This window comes from Microcaecilia unicolor, unplaced genomic scaffold (genome assembly GCF_901765095.1).
Source record: "Microcaecilia unicolor unplaced genomic scaffold, aMicUni1.1, whole genome shotgun sequence".
NCBI lineage: Eukaryota > Metazoa > Chordata > Amphibia > Gymnophiona > Siphonopidae > Microcaecilia > Microcaecilia unicolor.
The window spans coordinates 349,871-372,478 of NW_021963668.1; the positions used below are offsets into that span (position 1 = coordinate 349,871).

General features: G+C 42.9%; 1 long non-coding RNA gene across 1 annotated transcript; it reads right to left on the reverse strand.

Moving 5' to 3' along the window:
* Positions 1-1,660: 1,660 nt before the first annotated feature.
* On the reverse strand, positions 1,661-22,289 carry LOC115459556. The gene is made up of 3 exons (XR_003940301.1): positions 22,013-22,289; positions 13,652-13,656; positions 1,661-1,671 (listed from the first exon to the last, which is right to left on the reverse strand). It is a non-coding gene; the product is annotated as an uncharacterized LOC115459556 (long non-coding RNA).
* Between the last annotated feature and the right edge of the window lie 319 nt (positions 22,290-22,608).

The following is a 22,608-nucleotide window of genomic DNA, read 5'->3' on the forward strand; positions in this document are numbered from 1 at the left end:
CCTCTAGTGAAATCATGTTGCCTCAGGTCCTATCATTGGAATGCTTTTGTGTTTCACTTATATGTTCTGAAATTTGTCAACATTTGCTCATTTCTGATCTGAAGAAGACGGGTTACCTTCGAAAGCTAATCAAAAAAACAGTTATAGCATAGGAGATAACTGGTTAAAAAGTAGAAAACAGATGGGATCAAGAAGGAATAACTATTTTATTGTGGTTGGTTATCTTGAAACCTAAAGGATTATGAACAGGAGTCGAGATGCCTATTATGTGATAATCAATGTGTTTTTATGTAAAGAATTTGTATGTTATTTTCTACACCGCTAAGAATGGTAGATTTTGCAGTATAGAAGTTTGTAAAATAAATAAATAAAAATGAAAGAAGGTGACGGAGCAGACACGCTTGTGGAGAGCTCCTGATGTGCTCTCTGTAGTTATGGGGAAAGCCAAGTGAAAGCTTTCAGCCTCTGCCCTCCGAAGGGGTCTCACCTGATTCAGGTGAGCACAGCTCCCTATGTGGTAGCTACCACCAGCATTAATACTGGAAAAATGAAGACCCCAGAGCTAGATGGAAAGCTGGAAGGTGACTCTTGTAAGCAGAGAAATTTCGCTCGGCCCCATGCAGTGCACTCCCCTGCAGAGGCTTGTTACTGTGGCAGCCAGACCCAGAAGCTGTACAGAGTACAGGTGCTGATGCAGGCAGGACAGACCCAGAGGAACAGTGTATTGGCTCCCAAGTGAATATATTTCCACCTGTCCAAGGAGCCCTGAATGAATTCAGAAGGAGTGAAGTGGACAAGACCCTCCTTTACCATCTTCATTGGAGGACTTGATGGCTGGTACAGTGAAACTGTAATAGGGGATATTATATCATTATAATCAGAGTGTGGTTCAGGTTAAACCAGATCTAGTGACTTTTGATGTTATTTGGGCCACCTTGGTGAAAATGGAGGTCTCTTTGGCTTCCTGTATTGATTGGTTTGGGAGTCTTAAGACCAATCTGTTTCTCTGTCTGAGCGGCTGAGGACAGGAGAACAAAAGAGTGGTGAAATTGATTCTAGGGTAGCTGCTTTGGAACTTCCGGTTCGAGCTTAAAATGGTTAATTCTACCATGATTAAAGATCAATCTGGTCTCCAAAAGGAAAAAGGAATTCATTGAGAACTTTACCAAGCATTGAAATTTGAGATTTCTGAATTTCCCTAAAAGTGATCTTGTTTCTCCTCTGGAGATGTTGTGGCGTATTTCAAGAAAGTGCTCAAGGTCCCCACTGGATCTATCCCACCAATTACGAAGGTGTTCTGTATTCCTTCAGCTTCGTGTGGGAGGCCAGAGAAAGACAGGAGTGGTCCAAGTTCAGAAGCCATTAAGGCAGATGGTTTAGATGATGCAGCACTATTGAAGGATTCTCTTCTTGGAACTGTTTGTCATGGAACACTATTAGTTGCCCATGCTGTTGAACCAGATAAGATTTGGACTCAAAAGGTTTTCTTCAGGAACCGCTTACTATTTCAATTTTTCCATACATTTCAAGACCTTCTTAGGAAAGGCATAAAGCCTTCCTGGTTTTCAGGTGGGCTTTTTTCTGAAGGTGCTTGTTTTGTGTTGCGCTTTCTTTGTTTATATATAATTAGATAACAAATCTCATAGATAAATTTTCTGTGACTGAGAGCAACTAAAGCAGTTTCAATGTGGAAATTAAAAAGAGTAAGACCTTTCTTCCCAAGGACTGTTTTCCGTAACCTGGTACAATCAATGGTGCTCAGTCATCTAGACTACTGCAACGTACACTACGCCGGCTGCAAAGAGCAAATAATCAAGAAACTTCAAACAGCCCAGAATACTGCAGCCAGACTCATATTCGGTAAAACAAAATATGAAAGTGCTAGACCTCTACGAGAGAAACTACACTGGCTCCCACTTAAGGAACGCATCATGTTCAAGATATGCTCCCTAGTTCACAAAATCATACACGGAGATGCACCAGTCTACTTGTCACACCTGATAGACCTACCACCCAGGGATGTCAAAAGATCATCCTGAATCTACACTTCCCTAACTGCAAAGGTCTAAAATACAAACTAATGCACGCGTCAAACTTTACCTACCTGAGCACACAGGTATGGAATGCATTGCCGCGCAACATAAAAACGATTTACGAACTAACGAACTTCCGCAAACTACTGAAGACCCATCTCTTTAACAAAGCTTACCACAAAGATCAACCAATGTGAATATACACAACTTCTCCACTTATATTCAGAATTGTCTTATAATATCTGCTTGTTATACTACTATCATGTTTCTATCATTATAATGTTACCCAAGATCCTTCTGTATCACTAAATGTCTATTTTCTAATTTATGTCCACCATTCATGATGTATTGTAAGCCACATTGAGCCTGCAAAGAGGTGGGAAAATGTGGGATACAAATGCAATAAATAAATAAATAAAAGTAGGGATGGTCAAAGGTTAATTTAGCAATTATTATGGGCCCTGTTTACTAAGCCGCACTATAGGCATGCTAGCATTTTTTAGCATGCGCTAATGCTAGAGGCACCCATAGGAATATGTGGGTTTTTCTAGCATTAGCATGCACTAAAAACACTAGCACACCTTAGTAAACAGGGCTCTATGTTTATTAATGCTACATTGTGTGCTTGATTGGCTGATCTGTAGTATTCATTTGCAGATGCAGATTTTCAGTTTATCTGCTCCATGAATTATATATTGATATATATTGATAGCAGTGTATATTTACTATGTCTTTTTTCTCTCCATATTATGAGGTCTTACTAATAATATTTTATTGTATTTTTTTTTTTCTCATAATAAATTTATAATTTTTCCTATGTGATGAATTATGATGAATTCCTTAAAGCACCATTCTTCTTAATTTTATTTTATGTAGAAAACAAAGATTACAACGAAATGGTCGAATCAATGGAGAAAGGTAACAAGTGGAGGACCTCAGGGATCTGTACTGGGACCAGTGCTTTGTAACATACTTATAAACTACCTGAAAAAGGAAATAAGTGAGATGATCGAATTTGCAGATGACCCAACATTGTTCAAAGCTAAAATCATGAGCCAATTATGAGGTACTGCAGAAGGAGCTTAAGACACTGGGGGACCAGCAGGTGAAATTTAGGGGCCTTTTTATAAAACAGCGGTAAAAAGTGTCCTTAGCGAGTGGAGGAGTAGCCTAGTGGTTAGTGCAGTGGACTTTGATCCTGGGGAACTGGGTTCAAGTCCCACTGCAGCTCCTTGTGACTCTGGGCAAGTCACTTAACCCTCCATTGCCCCTGGTACAAAATAAGTACCTGAATATATGTAAACCACTTTGAATGTAGTTGCAAAAACCTCAGAAAGGTGGTATATCAAGTCCCATTTCCCTTTCCCTCTATGAGATTCTACATGGAATGTGGCTACTATTGAGATTCTGTTGTTACCATTTGAGGTTCTACATGGAATGTTGCTATTCCACTAGCAACATTCCATGTAGAAGCCTGCCCTTGCAGATCAGCAACATGGCTGTGCAGGCTTCTGTTTCTGTGCAGGACGTCAGACTCACAGAAACAGAAGCCTGCGCGGCCACATTGCTGATCTGCAAGGGCAGGCTTCTACATAGAATGTTGCTAGTGGAGGAGTAGCTTAGTGGTTAGTGCAGCAGACTTTGATCCCTGGGAACTGAGTTCAATTCCCACTGCAACTCCTTGTGACTCTGGGCAAGTCACTTAACCCTCCATTGACCCGGTACAAAAAAATAAGTACCTGAATATATGTAAACCACTTTGAATGTAGTTGCAAAAACCACAGAAAGGCGGTCTCTCAAGTCCCATTTCTCTTACACAGGTCATTCCCATGCGCTGTCATTTTAACCAATGGGGTAAAATGACCAATTTTTTTTTTATATTTTTCATATTAATGGTCAGGTACTAATTTCCTCATTAGTGTGTGGCCACCTATTTTGTAGGTGGTAGGGAGTCACACGCTAAACCTGTGCTAATTGATTAACATGCAGCATTGCCCATGTGCTAACAGATTGGTGCAGGGCACGTCCACTCTCCTCCCCAGACCTAACACAGCTCTAGTGCACGGGTAGGGCGCACACATTCCCAAATTACCGTGGGACACCTAACCCATTTTTTGTTGTGGTATGCATGCACGAATACTTACTGCAGCTTATAAAAGGGCTCCTTAATGAGGCAAGTACAACATGAGGCCGATAGGGAAATAGCCCAAGTTGCAGCTGCACAATGGTCGTATCCACATTAGGAATCAGCATCCAGGAGAAGAATCTTAGTGTCACTGTGGATAATATGTTGAAATCCTCACCTCAGTGTGACCATAACAACCCAAAAATAAAAAAAAATAAAAATAAAAAAGCAAATAATGTTAGAAATTATTAGGAAAGGAACGGAGTATAAAACGGCGAATATCATAATGCCTCTGTGTCGCTTTATTTGCAATTCTGCTCACTGTATCTCGAAAAGATAACGTGGAATTAGAAAGGGTAGAGAAGGGTGATCAAAAGAGGATGGAATGACTCTGATATGAGGAAAGGTTAAAGAAGTTTGGGCTCTTCAGCTTGGAAAAGAGACAAGGAGATACGACAGAGGTCTATAAAACCATGGGAAAATTGGGTGGGTATGATGCATTTTTTTCTCTGCACCCCCTCACACCCTGCTCCTCTCACTCTGCAACCCCCCCCCCCCACCCCCACCCCCACCCCACCCTACCCTCTCAGTCAACTTAACTTGCCAGCTGAAGACACTGGCAGCGCTCTATAACTTCTCTTGCTGCAATCAGCGCAGCATTCCCAGCTGCCATTGCTGGCATCCTGTACATGCTCAGTTCTTGTGCATGAACAGTTCACAGCACAGTTTGAGTGGTACTCAGGTGAACTTCCAATGGATGTACTCAGAGCACATGCATCCCACCCACAGCAAATTGCGTCAGAACACTGAGAATGTTGCCACTGACCGCTGCAAGGGTAGTTATGGTGATCTACCAGTGTCTTTAGTTGGTAGGGCTTGGGGGATTTCTGCCAGCTGCACCAACATTGCACTACTGCTGGGTGGGTCTGAGTCAAAAATAGACAATCCCATGTCCCTGTAGAGTGGTATAGGTAATCCCAAATAGGTTGTTTACCTTTTCAAAAAATTACAAAGATTTGCACATTTAAAACAAATCAAAGAAAATATTTTTTCACTTAAGTATTCGATTTAATACACAATTAAGCTCTGGAATTTATTACCAGAGGATATGGTACAATTAGTTAGCATTGCTGGGTTTAAAAAAGGTTTAGGCAAGTTCCTGGAAAAAAAAGTTCTTAAACTGTTATTAGTAAAGAAGACAAGAAGAAAAATATTGGCTTATCCCTGGAATAAGTAGCATGGACTCTACATTTTGGGACCCTGCCAAATACCTATAACCTGATTTGGCCACTGTTGGAAACACAATACTGGCCTTGATAAGCTTTTGTCTTACCCACTATTGCAGTTTTTATGTTCTTAAACTGCCAGGGCGCTGCTCAATAAATTTAGAAAATATAGCCCTGCAGTAGAAATGTGTTGCTTACAATGAGTATTACCAACTGATGCATCTCTTTGCATGCCTGCTACCTGTGTTGATCTCTGCTCTCCTGTATTATTTTATGCCGATCCTGAAGCTACTACTACTACTACTAACGTTTCTAAAGCGCTACTAGGGTTACGCAGCGCTGTACAATTTAAACATAGAAGGACAGTCCCTGCTCAAAGAGCTTACAATCTAAAAGACAAGAGAACAATCTAAAGACAAGTGTACAATCTAGAGGACGAGTGAACAGTTAATCTGATAGGGTGGATAGAGTGGGGCATTCTATATTTCTCAAGCGGTTAGGTGCCGGAGGCAGCATTGAAGAGGTGAGTTTTAAGCAGAGATTTGAAGATGGGTAAGCTCTGTTGACTATTCCAACTCAGCCACCTACTGCGAACACGGTGAGGACAGCCACACCCACCTCACCTCCGGTAGTGACGTCAGTAGCACCGCCTTGTAAATTAGACTTAGAACTGCGTCGCAGCAGGCCGCAGGCATGCACCTAAGGCGTACGCACAAGGAGGGGGGCACACTCCTTTGTGTGTGCATGAGTGCATGCAAGATCAATTACTCTGCAATAATCTTGTTGATGTATAATTTCTTTAAATTTACTTCACTATACATGGACTTTAGTCTCCCTATCCATGTACACTGGGGGTACTGTCCGTGTCGTCCAGATCGTTATGCTTTGGCACATACATCTCAGGTAAATTGTCTCCAAACCATTACATTTTCTGGTAAGGAATACCTCACTGCTCCAGCTACTACATGTGTGAAGCTTGCTGTGCTCAATACCTGTTATTTATGAGGTAAACATGATGGCTATTAAAGACTCAGCATTCAATTGATAATTCTCTGAATCTTGGCTCACAGACAGTGATATAGCATATCTGAACCAAGCAACGTCCCCCAGATTTTCCTATATATATGCTAATAGGAAAGATATATGAGGTGGAGTAATAGTTGTTTTTTATTACTCTAAACTACCTTGATACCAAATGTCTAAATCTAACATACTACCCATTGAAAGTTTGCACTTTAGATTGAACATACCACGTCCTCTGGAGTTTTTACTTATAAATGCTTCTCTTCCGTTAACATCGCAATCATTTTATCAGCTCCAATCACTAATTGGTGATCATAGTTTACAGTTTTTCTAGCCTATTATTTTAGGAGACTTCAACCTCCGTGTAGATGACAGGCTCCATACACCTCAGGTTTCCTTTTCCTCATTGATAGACTAGCTCTCATTCAACATATTACAGGGCCCAGAAGCTTAGACAGGTTGAAGGCACGGGGGGAGCAGACAGCAGACTGCTGCCAGCGCTTAAATTAAACGCGACAGATCACGTCAAAAATAGGCACCGTCGCCATCGGAAGTCCGTTTGGGGGAGTGGCCGCTCCCCTGGCAACCCACCTAGCTAGGCCTCTGACTGGGCCCACCCATATTACTGGTCACATTCTAGACTTACCCTGTTTCCCCGAAAGTAAGACATCCCCCGAAAATAAGACCTAGTAGAGGTTTTCCTGAATTGGTAGATATAAGCCCCCCCCCCCCCCCGAAAGTAAGACCTAGCAAATTTTTGTTTGAAAGCAGGGCCGACGAGAGCCGGACAAGGCCGCCCCCGGGCCGCCCCCCCCCACCCGAGTTCGCCGGGCCCCCCATCCACCCACCCTCCATCGCTCCCGGAACTAACCTTAAATGCCTCCTTTCACCTTCGCAGCAAGCAGCAGCAGGGCAGACCTCTCCTTCCTTCCGTGCCCCACCCTCGCGGACGTTACGTCAGGCGAGGGCGGGACACAGAAGGAAAGAGTGGCCTGCCCTGCTGCTGCTTGCTGCGAAGGTGAAAGGAGGCGTTTAAGGTTAGTTCCGGGAGCGACGGAGGGCGGGTGGGCCAACCCCGATCCAACCCCGATGTTTCCCCAAAAAATAAGACAGCCCCTGAAAATAAGACCTAGCGCATTTTGAGGGGCAAAAATTAATATAAGACAGTGTCTTATTTTCGGGGAAACACGGTAGGACTCATTCACTCCTCTGCCATTCCAACAGTTGCAATGCAATGCCTTTTACTCATCCCTTGGACAGATCATTTGTTTATCCTTTGTGATTTTTCAATACCAACTCTCAAAAAATCTTGTGCTACAAGAAGTAGTACTCGCCGTAATTTAGAGAGTCTAACAGAAGCATCTTTCTTTGCTATATTCGCTCTTTCACCTGAAGTCTTCCCTACTCTTTCCCTTAAGGCACAGGCTAAACTGTAGGATCAAAAGCTTCAAACTATCATTAGCACCTCTTCATCATGTAAATATTTTGGCCAACTTATCTAAAAGAGAGCCCTGGTACAATGACCATCTTTGACTTCTCAAACAATAGCTTATGCAAATTGAGAGACACTGGAAGAAACATCAATCCCAGGAGAGTTTGACTTTTACTAAGGTGTGTAGGCACCTACGTGCGTCCAATGCATCAATTTGGAACTACCGTCCGATGTCTCGTGCCCCGGGTGGCAATTCAATTTTTTACCCGCGTCTGATAGGCGGGGCAGAAAAATATTTTTTGTTTTCTACCGTGTGGCGCTAACTGGGCGGGAATTAGCAGTGTATGCACGCTGACAATTGCTGCCCAGTTAATGCGTGAGTCCTTACTGCTAAGTCAATGGGTAGAGATAAGGTCTCAGGCCCAAAATGGATGTGCGCCAATTTTTATTTTGCCACACATACATTTTCAGCCAAAAAAAAGGGCCTTTTTTGCAGACGCACTGAACAATGGACCTGTGTGCATTTAATACACAGGCCTACAACAGCGCTGGCCATTTTTCAGCGCACCTTAGTAAAAGGATCCCATAATGCTATGGACTTTTCTTGTAAGACTGCTGTTCAAGATGCTGTACTTAATTATTACTCAGTACAGATTGCATGTGCTCCTAATTCAGGTAAAATATATATTTATTTTGTTGCATTTGTATCCCACATTTTCCCACCTATTTGCAGGCTCAATGTGGCTTACAATGTTCCGTTATGGCATTCGCCATTCCAGAGTAGAAGATAACAATTGGTGTTGCATAGAGAACATGGATGACATAATAGAATTAAGCAAATAGATATAGGCAGAAATTAGTTCAGAATATAAGGTAAAGTGGTGATGTGTTACAGTTTTAAAGTCTCTGACAGACTCAATCTCACAGCCAATGATTTTTCAATTTATTTCCTTTCAAAGATTACTAATTTATGATCAAACCTATGCCACATTCCACAACAGGCTACTCTTTCTTTTATAACAGTGTTGCAAGATACTTGACATTCTTCTCTTTGTAACGCAATGTCTTGTGCAGGGTCATGCACTTGGGTCGCAAAAATCCGAGGGAACGGTACAGTATAGGGGGTGTAGTGCTTCAGTGTGCGAAGGAAGAGCGAGACTTGGGGGTGATTGTGTCTGACGACCTTAAAGCTTTCAAACAGGTAGAAAAAGCGACGGCCAAAGCCAGAAGGATGCTTGGGTGCATAAAGAGAGGCTTAACCAGCAGGAAAAAGGAGGTGACAGTGCCGTTGTATAAGTCTCTGGTGAGGCCTCATTTGGAGTACTGCGTGCAGTTTTGGAGACCACGCCTATGGAAAGATATAAACAGGATGGAGTCGGTCCAAAGGGCGGCTACGAAATTAGTAAGCGGTCTTGAATGCAAAAATTATAGGGACAGGCTTATGAACCTCAACATGTATACGCTGGGAGAGAGGCGAGAGAGAGGAGACATGATAGAAACGTTTAAATAGCTGAAGGGCATTTATGTACAGGAAGAGAGCCTTTTTCAAATGAAGGAGAGCTCTGGAATGAGGGGTCATATGACAAAGTTAAGAGGGAATATGCTTAGAAGTAACCTAAGGAAGTATTATTTCACAGAAAGGGTGGTGGAGGCGTGTAAAGGCCTCCCGGTGGAGGTGGTGGAGTCAAGGACTGTTCCAGAATTTAAAAAGACATGGGATAAGCATGTGGGATCACTTAGGAACAGGAAGAATTAGGGGTTACAGAGGATGGGCAGACTGGATGGGTCATATGGCCTTTATCTGCTGTCATGTTTCTATGTTTCTTGTAGTGTTGCACCAGGGCGTGGCACGGTCTGCGTCACCAGGTCCATGTACTCTTAAACTTTCCTTTGAAGAAACCAGGAAAAATCCACAAATCCAGATCAAACTGCGGTCCAGGATTTCCAACTCTACAGCTCAGCGCAACCAGGTTCCAAAACATTGAAGGCTGTTATTCAGCAAAAACAGTCAAATTCAATAAGCAGAGTTAAGTCTCAAAACACAGCACAAGTCCTTATAACATGTGGGCTCAGGACTCAAAAGGAAAAACAAACCAAAACAGTTCACACAGCAAGTGCATTACTATGCAGTTCACTCATTGCTTCCCTCAGCTTTGCCAAAAGGTTTTATGCAAAACAGCACAAGAAGGATTTAACTTTTCTTCCATAACCACACTTGCAGTTTGAGTTCATCATGGCAGTTTCTCGTAGGTTTGAACCAGCGTGTCCAAAACACAACATACAGCTGTGCTGTTAGTGAACCTCTCACGGACCACCTAATTTCCCAATCTGATCACAGCCCCAGGCAAGGACTGCCCAGGAACAGTCTCTGCACCTCCACATGGCTGCAACTGAGGACATGGGTTATATAGGAGACATTCCCATATTCTCCTCCACTAGCAACTGTTCCCCTCTTCCAGAACAAACTCCATTCATTCAGGCAATTGCCCTCTGACCCCCTTTCTCTCTCCAGGCAGGTCAGTCCTCCCTGTCTCATGACAGCATTTCCCCAGTGAGGACTTGGCTCAGTTCCTTCCCCTTCCCCCACTTCCTGGCACTGCCATAGTTTTGGGGTCCTCCTCCTCCCTGGGGTTGGGTAACCTATTTACCCTTGCAGCCAGTTCTCTGTGAGGAAGGCAAACCTCCCCTCAGGCAGGTGTCTCTTTGTCCTGTCCACTCCTTCTCTGTCTCCCCTTTTTCAGGCAACAGCAGGCTTTTTACCCTGGCATCATCCTGAGAGAACAGGCCCCACCCGTTTCCCAACCTCACTTTCGATTCCAGGGTACACTGGCCTGAGTCCACCTGTCTGCAGTACACTTCAGGGACCTGCATACTGCTTTAATGGACCTGAGTATTGCATCTGAGGCTGATAAGAAATGTTTTAAATCACATTTTGAGGGGGTCAGTGACCACTGGGGGAATAAGGGGAGGTCATCCCTGATTCCCTCCAGTGGTTATTTATCGTTTATTTATTTACTAGACTGTTTCTTATTACAGAATAAATCAAAACGGATTACAATCAAATATAACATTAAAACAATTAAAATACACAAATTGGAAATCCATATGTGATAGAAAAGCACAGCAAACCATCAAAGCTAAAAATATACAATTAATAAAAACATTCATATATATCAAAAACCGCAAGGGGCATTAATCCCCCCCCCCCTTTTTTGTACCTTATTCGTTATAAAAACAGGTCTAACTCAAAACATCTCAGTTTTAGTCCAGGACGGTTTCGTTTTGTTCCATTACTGCTGAAAAACGTCCAAGTGTTAGGAACGCCCAGATCCCACCCTTAACATGCTCCCTGACACGCCCCCTTGTAATCTGAACATGCTTCTGATGGACTTCATAGAAAAACATCTAAAAATTGGTTTCGAAAATACCAATTTGGACATTTTTTTGTGAAAAAAATGTCCAAATGCAGATATATGCCACCTTTCTGGACGTTTTTCTCTTTTGAAAATGAGCCCCTACATCACATAGCTTTCTCACCTCAGAAACCTCTGTGATCACACGGTCCCCTCACCGTGGTTGATTGTGTTTTTAAATCAGCATTCAAAACTATGAGGTGTTTTTCTTTCTCCTTTTCCTTTTTACTGTTGTGATCAGAGAACACAGTGAGCTGTAACTGCTGTCTCCTCTTGTTACAGGCTGACATGAAGTCCTTAGAATATTTCTTTTGTGGAGCTCAGCCTGACACATTTTTGAAACTTGCTGTGAGTTCTCATGTGGTGCAAATCTGCAGTGACAACACAAAGCAAATTACCCAACAGAGGCTTCTGCTATAGAAGGAAGCTGTTGCCTGGGATATTATAGATGATAAAGGCCTCTCGGTTTTAGAGCATCTTTGGTTTTGAATAAGCATGCTCCAGCAGTTCTTCCTAGAGCTTTAGGGTGTTATCAAAGTTAACAGATGTTGCAGTTGGTGTGACTTATTGTAGAAAAATGTCACTGCATGCACCTAAACCATGAAACCAGTTCTGACAAGACATATCTATGCATGGTTTCACTATTAGATGACGGCAGAGAAAGACCTGTACGGTCCATCCAGTCTGCCCAACAAGATAAACTCATATGTGCTACTTTATGTGTATACCTGACCTTGATTTGCAACTGCCATTTTCAGGGCACAGACCATAGAAGTCTGCCCAGCACTAGCCCCGCCTCCCAACCACTAGCCCCGCCTCCCAGCACCAGCTCTGCCACCCAATCTCAGCTAAGCTTCTGAGGATCCATTCCTTCTGAACAGGATTCCTTTATGTTTATCCCACGCATTTTTGAACTCCGTTACCTTTTTCATCTCCACCACCTCCCGCGGGAGGCCATTCCAGGTATCCACCACTCTCTCCGTGAAAAAATACTTCCTGACATTTTTCTTGAGTCTGCACCCCTTCAATCTCATTTCATGTCCTCTAGTTCTACCGCCTTCCCATCTAAGGAAAAGATTTGTTTGCGGATTAATACCTGTCAAATATTTGAACGTCTGTATCATATCACCCGTTTCTCCTTTCCTCCAGGGTATACATGTTCAGGTCAGCAAGCCTCTCCTCATAAACAACAAGGCACTGATGTAGCAACACTGTTAACACGATAATATAGTAAAGACAGCAAATGAAGGCCAAAATGGTCCGTCCACGCTGCCCACCTAAGATTGTCTACCCTCACTGCCAGCTGTGCAAGTTTGTTTATCTGCAAATAATTACTCCCTTCTCATCCAAGTGAGTACACAGGTAGAAATGTGATGATGGAGGGTAGATGAAAGGGAGTAGGAGACTGGGGAAAGAATAAGATTGGAAATAGGAGAGCCAGGGCATGAGTGAAGAAGAGGGAAAATTGATAGGTAGTTGAAAAGTAAAAAGGAGGGTGAGAAAGGGTGAAATGGGAGAGGTCAGAGAGGCAGAAGAGAAAAAAAAGGGAGGAAAGCTGAAAGGGAAAGATCAATATATCAGAGACAGGTGTAGTGAAGGAATGGGACAAGACAAGAGAGAGGAGAAAAGACAAATGGTCAGCAGTCATTGGAGAGAGAATTAACAGAAGAGACAAGAAAGCAGAAGAAACTTGGAGCCAAACTGATAGAAAAATAAAATGTCCAGACAAAAAAGCTAGAATAAAGTGTTTTATTTTGAATGTATTAACTGGAATATGTTAGTTTTTGGATATGTGCATCGCAGATGTCTTTGTATTATGTTCAGTACAAAAAGAAATGCATTTCTGTTTTTATTTCTCCAGTGTTGCAGTACTTCCCAAGTTTAATTTCTTGGGGTTCCCAGTTCTGTGTTGGCTTTCATATTTCTATTACCAATTTGTCATCACTTGCTCTGTATATGGTGAATATCTGTCTGTATTTTGTGTATGAAGAAGTCATTTAAATTTGTTTTATGTGTGGTAGTAATGGCGGGTGGGGAGATCAGGGGAGGGGGCAGGGAGGAAGAGGGGATTGGGGCCCTAAAATGTCTAATACCAGCCCTGCATGGGAGTTACTGTATACACACATACATTATGGTTATGTGCTGAATTCTGTTTTGTAAATAAGCATTAATATTATTCTGCTCATTTCTCAACAATCCAGCACTTTACTGAGTTCCAGCACATCTACCCACAGCTCCTAATCCTCGCTATTTCTTTCTTTCTTTCTTTCTTTTTTTGTCCTATTCCCCTTAAAGAAACTAGAAATATATTCTGGGTCCTGAATTCTGGCAGTAAAGAGGAGAAACAGTCATGAAATTCTCACTAACACTGACTGCAGAACAACACACTAACCTTTTACTCCTCCTCAGACCTTGTGTTAAAGCCCTATGCTCAACCTTTGGGTTTTCTGCACTGTTCTCTGCATCTGCCTTTAGTATATATCAATATCAATATAATTCTTATTAACCGCTAATTCCCCTTAGAGGGATCAGTGATGTGTACAAAATTACAAATCTTCATCAAACTATTACAAATAGTATAAAAGTTACAGCAAAGTAAAAAATTACAAGACATTAATGAAACTCGTTACTATAATTACGGCAAACATCTTACATCAACCATACGTATGTATAGGGACATTACTGAAGAAACAAGAAAGCTTTTACCTTCCTCTGAAATAACAAATAATTTTGCTTAGTCTGATACAGAGGGGAAGGAAAGTTCCAGAGAGCCACCCCAGTGACTGAAAATACAGTATTAGCAATTCTAGGGGTCCTTTTACTAAGGTGCGCTGAAAAATGGCCTGTGGTACTGTAGGCATGGGTTTTGGCCACACGCAGAATCATTTTTCAATGCACCTGTAAAAATTGCCTTTATTGGGGGGGGGGGGGGGGAAATGGACGTGCCGCGAAATGAAAATTGGCGCACGTCCATTTTGGGTCTGAGACCTTACCGCCGGCCATTGACTTAGCGGTAAAGTCTCATGCATTAACCAGGCGGTAACGGTCAACGCGTGTCAAAATGATGATTACCACCTGCGCCAGAAAATAACAATATTTTCTGATGTGCGTATCGGACGCACATCAAAAATGAAATTACCACCCGGGCCACGCGGTAGCCGGGTGGTAACTCAGAATTGATGTGCATTGGGCTCGCTTAAGCGCTTATGCGGCTTAGTAAAAGAACCCCCTAGTGAATCACACATTTCTTAAAGAAGGGCTACATAAATGAGATGAAAATCTAAACAATGCAACAGACACCATATTAAATCAATAATTCAGAAGTAAAAGCATATAAAATCTGAAAGAATAAGCGAGCTGCTTAGCAGCTAATGCCTTCATTGCCGTTTAAATGAGCTGGTGCCGATGTCAGTGTGAGTCTTTGCTTACAGTAAGCTCATAGGCAACACTTGTTTTAACGTAAGGGGCAATCAATAGAAATCAAACAAAATAAAACATGGAAAAGAAAATAAGATGATACCTTTTTTATTGGACATAACTTAATACATTTCTTGATTAGCTTTCGAAGGTTGCCCTTCTTCGTCAGATCAGAAATAAGCAAATGTGCTAGCTGACAGTGTATATAAGTGAGAAACATTCAAGCATTGCTATGACAGTCTGACAGGGTGGGAGGATGGGGGTGGGTAGGAAGTATGCATGGGGACATCAAAGTATACCATTGGTATTCTAACAGGGTGGGTGTGGACAGGTGAGGGGAGGGTGATCAACAGAGACATACAGCTTTATGGTTTATAATGGGCTAGGAACCCCAGGTCCTTGTTAAGTCCTTTCTGTTGGGTGTTAAAATATTCAATCATTCTGACTTCAAAGGTCTTACGTTCTTGTATGGTTTTAAAGTTACCTTTGAGGATTCTCACTGTGAAGTCACTGGTGCAGTGTCCTGGTCTTGTAAAATGTTGCCCAACAGGCGTGGGAACCCTGCTGGCACCAGCATTGTTTATATGATGTCTATGTAAATTGAATCTTGTCTTAAGCATCTGGCCTGTTTCTCCAATATAGCATCCTTCATTACATTTTTTACACTGAATGATATATACCACATTGGAAGATGAGCAAGTGAAAGATCCCTTTATGTTGAATGTCTTTCCTTTGTGGATGACTTTGGGGTCCTGTGAAATATTTTGGCATAGTTTGCAACTGGATAAATTACAGGGAAGTGTGCCCTTCTGTTCCTTTTCAGTCTGTGAAGGAAGTTTACTTCTGATTAGCTTGTGTTTTAAATTGGGTGGCTGTCGGATGGCCAGTACTGGTGGGGATGGGAATATCTCTTTCAGTAATTCATCCTCCTGGAGTATAGGTTGTAGATCTCTTATGATTTTCCTCAGTTTTTCCAGCTCTGGATTGTATGTCACTACAAGCGGGATTCTGTCTGTGGATTTTTTCTTTTTGTACTGTAGCAGATTCTCCCTGGGTGTTTTGAGGGAGGAGGCAATTTTCTTGGAGATTATTTTGGGGTTGTAGCTGGTGCCAGCAGGGTTCCCACGCCTGTTGGGCAACATTTTACAAGACCAGGACACTGCACCAGTGACTTCACAGTGAGAATCCTCAAAGGTAACTTTAAAACCATAAAAGAACGTAAGACCTTTGAAGTCAGAATGATTGAATATTTTAACACCCAACAGAAAGGACTTAACAAGGACCTGGGGTTCCTAGCCCATTATAAACCATAAAGCTGTATGTCTCTGTTGATCACCCTCCCCTCACCTGTCCACACCCACCCTGTTAGAATACCAATGGTATACTTTGATGTCCCCATGCATACTTCCTACCCACCCCCATCCTCCCACCCTGTCAGACTGTCATAGCAATGCTTGAATGTTTCTCACTTATATACACTGTCAGCTAGCACATTTGCTTATTTCCGATCTGACGAAGAAGGGCAACCTTCGAAAGCTAATCAAGAAATGTATTGTTATGTCCAATAAAAAAGGTATCATCTTATTTTCTTTTCCATGTTTTATTTTGTTTGATTTCTATTGATAACCTTAACAGTGGACTAACACGGCTACCACACTCCTCAATGTAAGGGGCAAAATTGCGCTGAAAAGCCAGAGCTGATGTGCACAAAGCACAGTGCATTTTATTGCATCAGCCCCAGAACGAGAGAAAAATCTTCATACATCAAGTCCACAACCTACTTCCTTTGCCTTGATGCCTGCCATATGAAACGCAGACACTTCCTTTCTTTTTATGCAGAAGATTAGATTAGATTATTTTCAGTACAGTAAACACTGCAAGAAACCCACCAATATATGACAAGCAACAATAGCAGCTGTGTCCAACACTTTGCGAAGAGGATGGAAGGAGAAAAATGAGGAGAAACAGAGAATATGATAAGCGATAAGGACCATTAGGTTCATCTAGTCTGTCCCATTTCATTCTTCTGCAATGCTGTAGACACCAGTTGATTTCTGGCTTTCCCCTTGCTACTTCACAGCTAAGGTTCCTCCGTGTTTATCCCATGCTTTCTAGGGATATACTCAGGTCAAAACTTTTAAGTTTATTTTTGGTATGTTTGGCTTTTTTTTCTCCACTTTTAAAGAGGGAGGGGATTCCAGTTTATTTCACACACTAATTTTTATTAAAAAAAATGCACCCTAAAATTTGTTAATGCACACTAATCAAGTTGACATGCATTAATTCATAAATTATTATGTGTTAAACTGATTTAGCGCACATTAGATTAACAAACCAAATGCACATCCCTAATGCTTTCTAGAACTCTTTTACTGTCCTTGCCACCACTGGTAGTCCATTCTATTCATCTACCACCCATGAACTATTTCCTTTGGAGAAATGTATGTGCTTCTCTGATGCATATTTATTTATTTAGATTTTGCTCAAGGTGAGTCACATTCAGGTACTCTGGATATTTCTCTGTCCCAGGAGGGCTCACAATCTAAGTTTGTATCTGAGACAACGGAGGGTTAAGTGACTTGCCCAAGATCACGAGGAGCAGCAGTGGGATTTGAACTGGCCATCTCTGGATTGCAAGACTGGTGCTCTAGCAGTAGGCCACTCCTCCACTGAATACCTATCTCCTATGTACAGCACTACATACATCCAGTAGCACTATAAAGGCCCTCTTTACTAAGGTGTGTGTTTTTAGCGTGTGCGCTAATCATGTAGGCACCTATAGAGATGTTGTAGGCATGTACATGGTTAACGTGCATTAAAAACGTTAACGCATTTATAGCGCTGCTTAGTAAACAGGGCCCTATAAATGATGGGATCAGTATTTAGAGTGAATGATTGTTTATTGTTCACGTGATATACCGCCTGTTCTGGTGAACAGCTCCAAGCAGTTTACAGTTTTAATTAAAAGTAGTTAAAAGAAAGGAACACCATTTCATAAAAGGAAAGAAGCAGACATAAAAGATATCAGACACAACTATGTCATGTTTCTGTGAAGCAGGCTGTGGGACAAACCGTAAACCTCAACCATCATCACCTTCTGAAAAGGGAAGCTTTCAAAAGGATCTTAAATTTCAGATAAGACTGTTCAGAACAAATGTCAGGAAGGAGATCATTCATTAACTGGGTAGGTGTAGCTTCTAGCTCCTACCTGGTAAACTCACACCGAGTGGGACTTGGGTAGATATTGAGTGCCACTGAATACCTGTACAGACTGCAGCGACACTAGCCAAGTTTGGGGACACAGCATTAGGCCGAGCTGGCAGTTATCCAGGTACCACTGCTATTCAGCACCATGGAGGTTTAATGACAGAAGCTTGTACTCACATTAGGCCAGCACAGGGAGGATGAAGAGTGAAGACATTTTTTTTTTATTTAAAGCCAACTTAGGGGATTGTTTACTAAATTTTATTTATAGAAATAAAGTGGGCCCTGCTGCAGATAACTCGAGCTAAGCTTTAGTAAACAAGGGAGTTAGACATAAAGTTACATATGGGGGCATTTTCAATATGATGGCTAAGTCTGACTTTGATTTTGTGTTAAATGTCGAGAGAAGCACGACCTAATCAGTCTACTACTACTACTTAACATTTCTAAAGCGCTGTCCGGGTTACGCAGCGCTGTACAATAAGGAGCTGGAACCACAGCTTATAGATCCATGTGTAAACCACACTCCCTGCCTTATTCCTAAACCCATCAACGTCTGTAGGATACATCAACACACCCCAAAATCCAGGATTGGTCTTCCGTTAGACTGGATAGCTTGCTAGCAGTTGTCTAGCTTTCTGCTGAAGTGTTAGGACTTCAGATAGCTGTTAATCCGCTGGACTCTGAATTGGTAGTGCACAGGTGGAACTAATTAGGCACCTGGTTTCTATGTTAAGGATCTGCTCAGTTAGAATAACTATCCCATTTAGGCCAGCCAGGGAAGAAGGAACATTCTGATCTGAAAGGCAATGCTTTTCTGTTCCCTTCCCCCCCCCCCCCTCCTATTTGGCAAAGCTGTTCCAGCAGTCCCCGATTCCCATCCAGGTTCAGACGTTATCTAGCTTCTACAGTCCTACTGCCTTGTAGCATTCTCCAGTCAATGCAGCAGGCCAAAAGATAAGAACCTTTCTGTTTTCCAAATTTAATAAAGCAGCATTTCTAACAATTACTCTTTTGGACTCACACTAACAGTTGCTGCTGGGAATGAAACCTGCAGGCTCTCTTTCTATCCACTATGTAATAGTGGATAGTCAGAATTGAACAGCTAAGGCTATCCCCTCCCCGAGGAGCTACAAATCTGAACCTTCTCCTCTGTCCTAGACTCCTACCTCCCTCTTGCTAGCATCAGGTCAAGGAGCCTACCCGGGTGAAGAAAGGCCCTAGCTGTGTAAGGTTTCAGAAATACCCCCCCCCCCCCCTTTTTTTTTCCTCCTTAGAATTTAACACATGGGCCATGCTGAATACAAGGTCAAGCTCTGCCCATCATCAGGCAGTCATACTGCCTCCATTCCTGCAATAAGCCTAATTTAATATGACAGGGCGATCCATGTCCCAAGCATTGATACGGAGGGACCTAGGATTCAAACTCCTGCACATTCCTTAATCTTCAGTTCCCCAACTGTAAAGGTCTAAAATACAAACTAATGCATGCGTCAACCTTTTCCTACTTGAGCACACAATTCTGGAACGTGCTGCCGCGCAACTTAAAAACGATTTATGAACTAACTTCCACAAACTACTGAAAACCCATCTCTTCAACAAGACATACCACAAAGATCAACACGTTAACTCCTCCACATATATTCAGTACCGTCCTACAATGTTGCTTGTTATTGTACTATCATGTTTTATCATTATCATGTTACCCAAGATTCTTTTGCAATACTAATTGTCTATTTTCTTACATCTTTCCATTATTCATGATGTACTGTAAGCCACATTGAGCCTGGGAAAATGTGGGATACAAATGCAACAAACAAACAAATAAACTCTTATCTCATCTGATATTGTGCCCACCTTTCCTCATTGAGCCAGAGTATGGATGAACTTGTTACTTCAGAGTTCTGCTGTCACACCTGCCTTACCCTTTGCTATGCACCAAAGCTCAGCCAGACCTGCCACTGTACCCCTCATACCTTTTTTGCCGGGTGCTGGAGCTCAACTGGACCTGCCATTTCCAGGATCCTGCCACTGCACCTACCACACGTGGCCAGGAAGTCCTGGCACCCTGCTGCATTTCTACTTTGGCAGCTGCCTCTGCTGTTCTTATGCGCTGCAGCTGAAACTCCCCAAGTCTCTGGGTTCCATGGAGTAGAGGGGATCTCAATGTAGCAGGGAGATATGCAAGCCACAAAGGCCGGTTACCCGAGCAAGGAGATTAACCACAATCTGACTGTCATGCATTCTTCACCCATAGTCCTGACCCTTGGCTCCCACTGTGGAAATAAACCCACCAGATCATCTGCAACAGGAGTTATTCTCCGTTGCTGCACGAACTCCATATGTCTGTCCATTTGCTGCAGACATAGAAATAAAGATAGACTTCCCAGCTGCACCAGGCTATGCAGAGAAACGAAAACAAGTCGGCTCCATCTTCACCTGCTAGTGGGGAGGGAGATAATCCACTCATCTGGACTTGTGTGGCAAGGATGACAATAACAGTAACTAGTGATCACCTCTGTAATATAGAGCACCATCTATATATATAAAACTCACCCTCAACGTTCTATTGTCTGATGACGTCACTGAAGCCAAGGTTCATAAGTTTGAAGCTCTGAAGTCAACAAAATCACAGTCTCGGGGCCCCGCCCTCACGTCAAACGTTATGACGTTGAGGGCGGAGGCGGAGCAATTCACTCACATCGACGATGGCCAGAGCGCTGCAATGGGCCACCCACTGACGACGAAGGTGTGTTGGGTGGGGGGCCCACAGTCACACATCGATGGCGGCCACGGCGGCGCAATGCCCTCACTAACAACCAAGGTGCGTTCGGTGGGGGGGGGGGGGGGGGCCAGGAAAGCCTTGCTAGCACCCGTTTCATTGGCTCCAGAAACGGGCCTTTTTTTTTACTAGTAAATAAATAAGATCTTCGTATTTCACTGTTCAGCTTTTTTTAAATCCGGTTATAACAAGTGATTTTGACACCCTGAAAGCTGCTGTCAGTTAATATCATATACTGTACCTAGAAATATTAATATAAAAGTTTTCAAATTCCCCCGGTAACCTTCAACCACAGTCCCACAAAGCCTCAACTTGGCAGAATTAGGCCATATGCCTACTTGTAACTTCAGAAGACAGATGACAGGCTGTCTGGACCTCCTGACATCTGCTGGCAAATACGTAGGACACAGATGGGAAGAACCTGAGGATTAATGTGCCTTTTATAGATTTACATAACAGCCTGGTCCTGTTCAGACAAGAATAAAGTCTACAAGCTTATTATGACTACAAAATATAAACACTACTCATATAAAACAAGGCTTTTATTTAAAAAAAAAAAAAAAAAAGAAGAATTTTATTTAAAGAACAGCACAAAGGACAAATGAAGTGGAAAAATCCCAGACTGAACATATCCTACAGTTGTATTTTAAATAATACATAAACACATTTGTGTATGACAAGTTTGGCTCTTAGGTTCGGTCAGAAAATCTACAAAACACTCAGGTTGAATGAAACCAAGCAAGCACCTTTCTGCAACTTCAAACATTAAGGCAACATTTCAACACACTGGGTTACATCAGGAACACCCCCCCCCTTGACCGTCTGTGATTCTTACTATGATGAATGTCATCACTTCTTCTCTGGGCAGATCCTGCAACTAATCTGATCCTTGTATCTCCTGCAGGGCTCCCTTTCCTCCCAGCTCAGACTATATGCTCTTTGCAGCCTGGAATTCTATTCCTATACCTGTGCTGAGCAGGCCATTCACTCTATCCCTTGATTGTGAACCCTACATTACGCAGCACGTACCTGTTAGCACTACATGGAAAACAAAGTGTAACAAAATATAGAAATGCTGAGCCATAGCCTTTGAACACACACATATATAGAGAGAGCTATGCTTATTACATAGGAAGAGGTATTTTAATTTCGTCTCTATTTTCAAGGCAGTAAGCTCTGAGATGTCTTTTCTGGCCTGGTTAGGCCCTACCACAGAAACGGATGGATAATTCAGTGGCCAGTAATCAACTTCATTAGAAGATGCATCTTGTAGAGACAAGCTCTCTCTCCACTACACATAATATCCAGGGCTCACTCTAAGATGGGCATAATCAGTCTCTCTGTGTCACTTCCCCACTTTGTTCCTCCTGCAGGAGAGCAGCAGTGTTTATTACTCTCATCTGCTTCCTCCTCTCTGAATTCACAGGAATGGCAACTCTTTGAGATTACAGGCCCCATTTGATTCAGACCTCAGATTAAAGACAGCAAACCAAGGCAAGAAGTGATGCATCCCTTCTGCTCACTGGGAAGGAGGGTGAATTGGCTGCTACCATCTCAGGGCATGGAACAGCTCTCACAGGCTGGCTCACAGATCATCAGCCCGTGCTGAATTTGCTGATGCACAGGGCCCGGGGCGTATCTGCGTGGGGCCACAGGGGCCTGGGCCCCCGCAGATTTTGCCCCGGACCCCCCTACCGCCGTTAACCCTCCCTCCCCCGCCTACCGCCGTTGTAACGTCAACGTGCTGCGACGTCAGACTCCATCCAACTGGAACTAAAGATGCATGCAGTGTTCACGGCGCACTGCATGACGAGGATGAAAAAGTTAAAGATCGCGGCTGGGCTGGCAGGGGGTTGGGGTCCCCCGCCAGCTGAAGCAATATTTTAAAAAGCCGGAGGAAGCGGACCTCGGGGTAGGTGACGGCGGTAGGCGGGGGAGGGAGAGAGTGTTAAC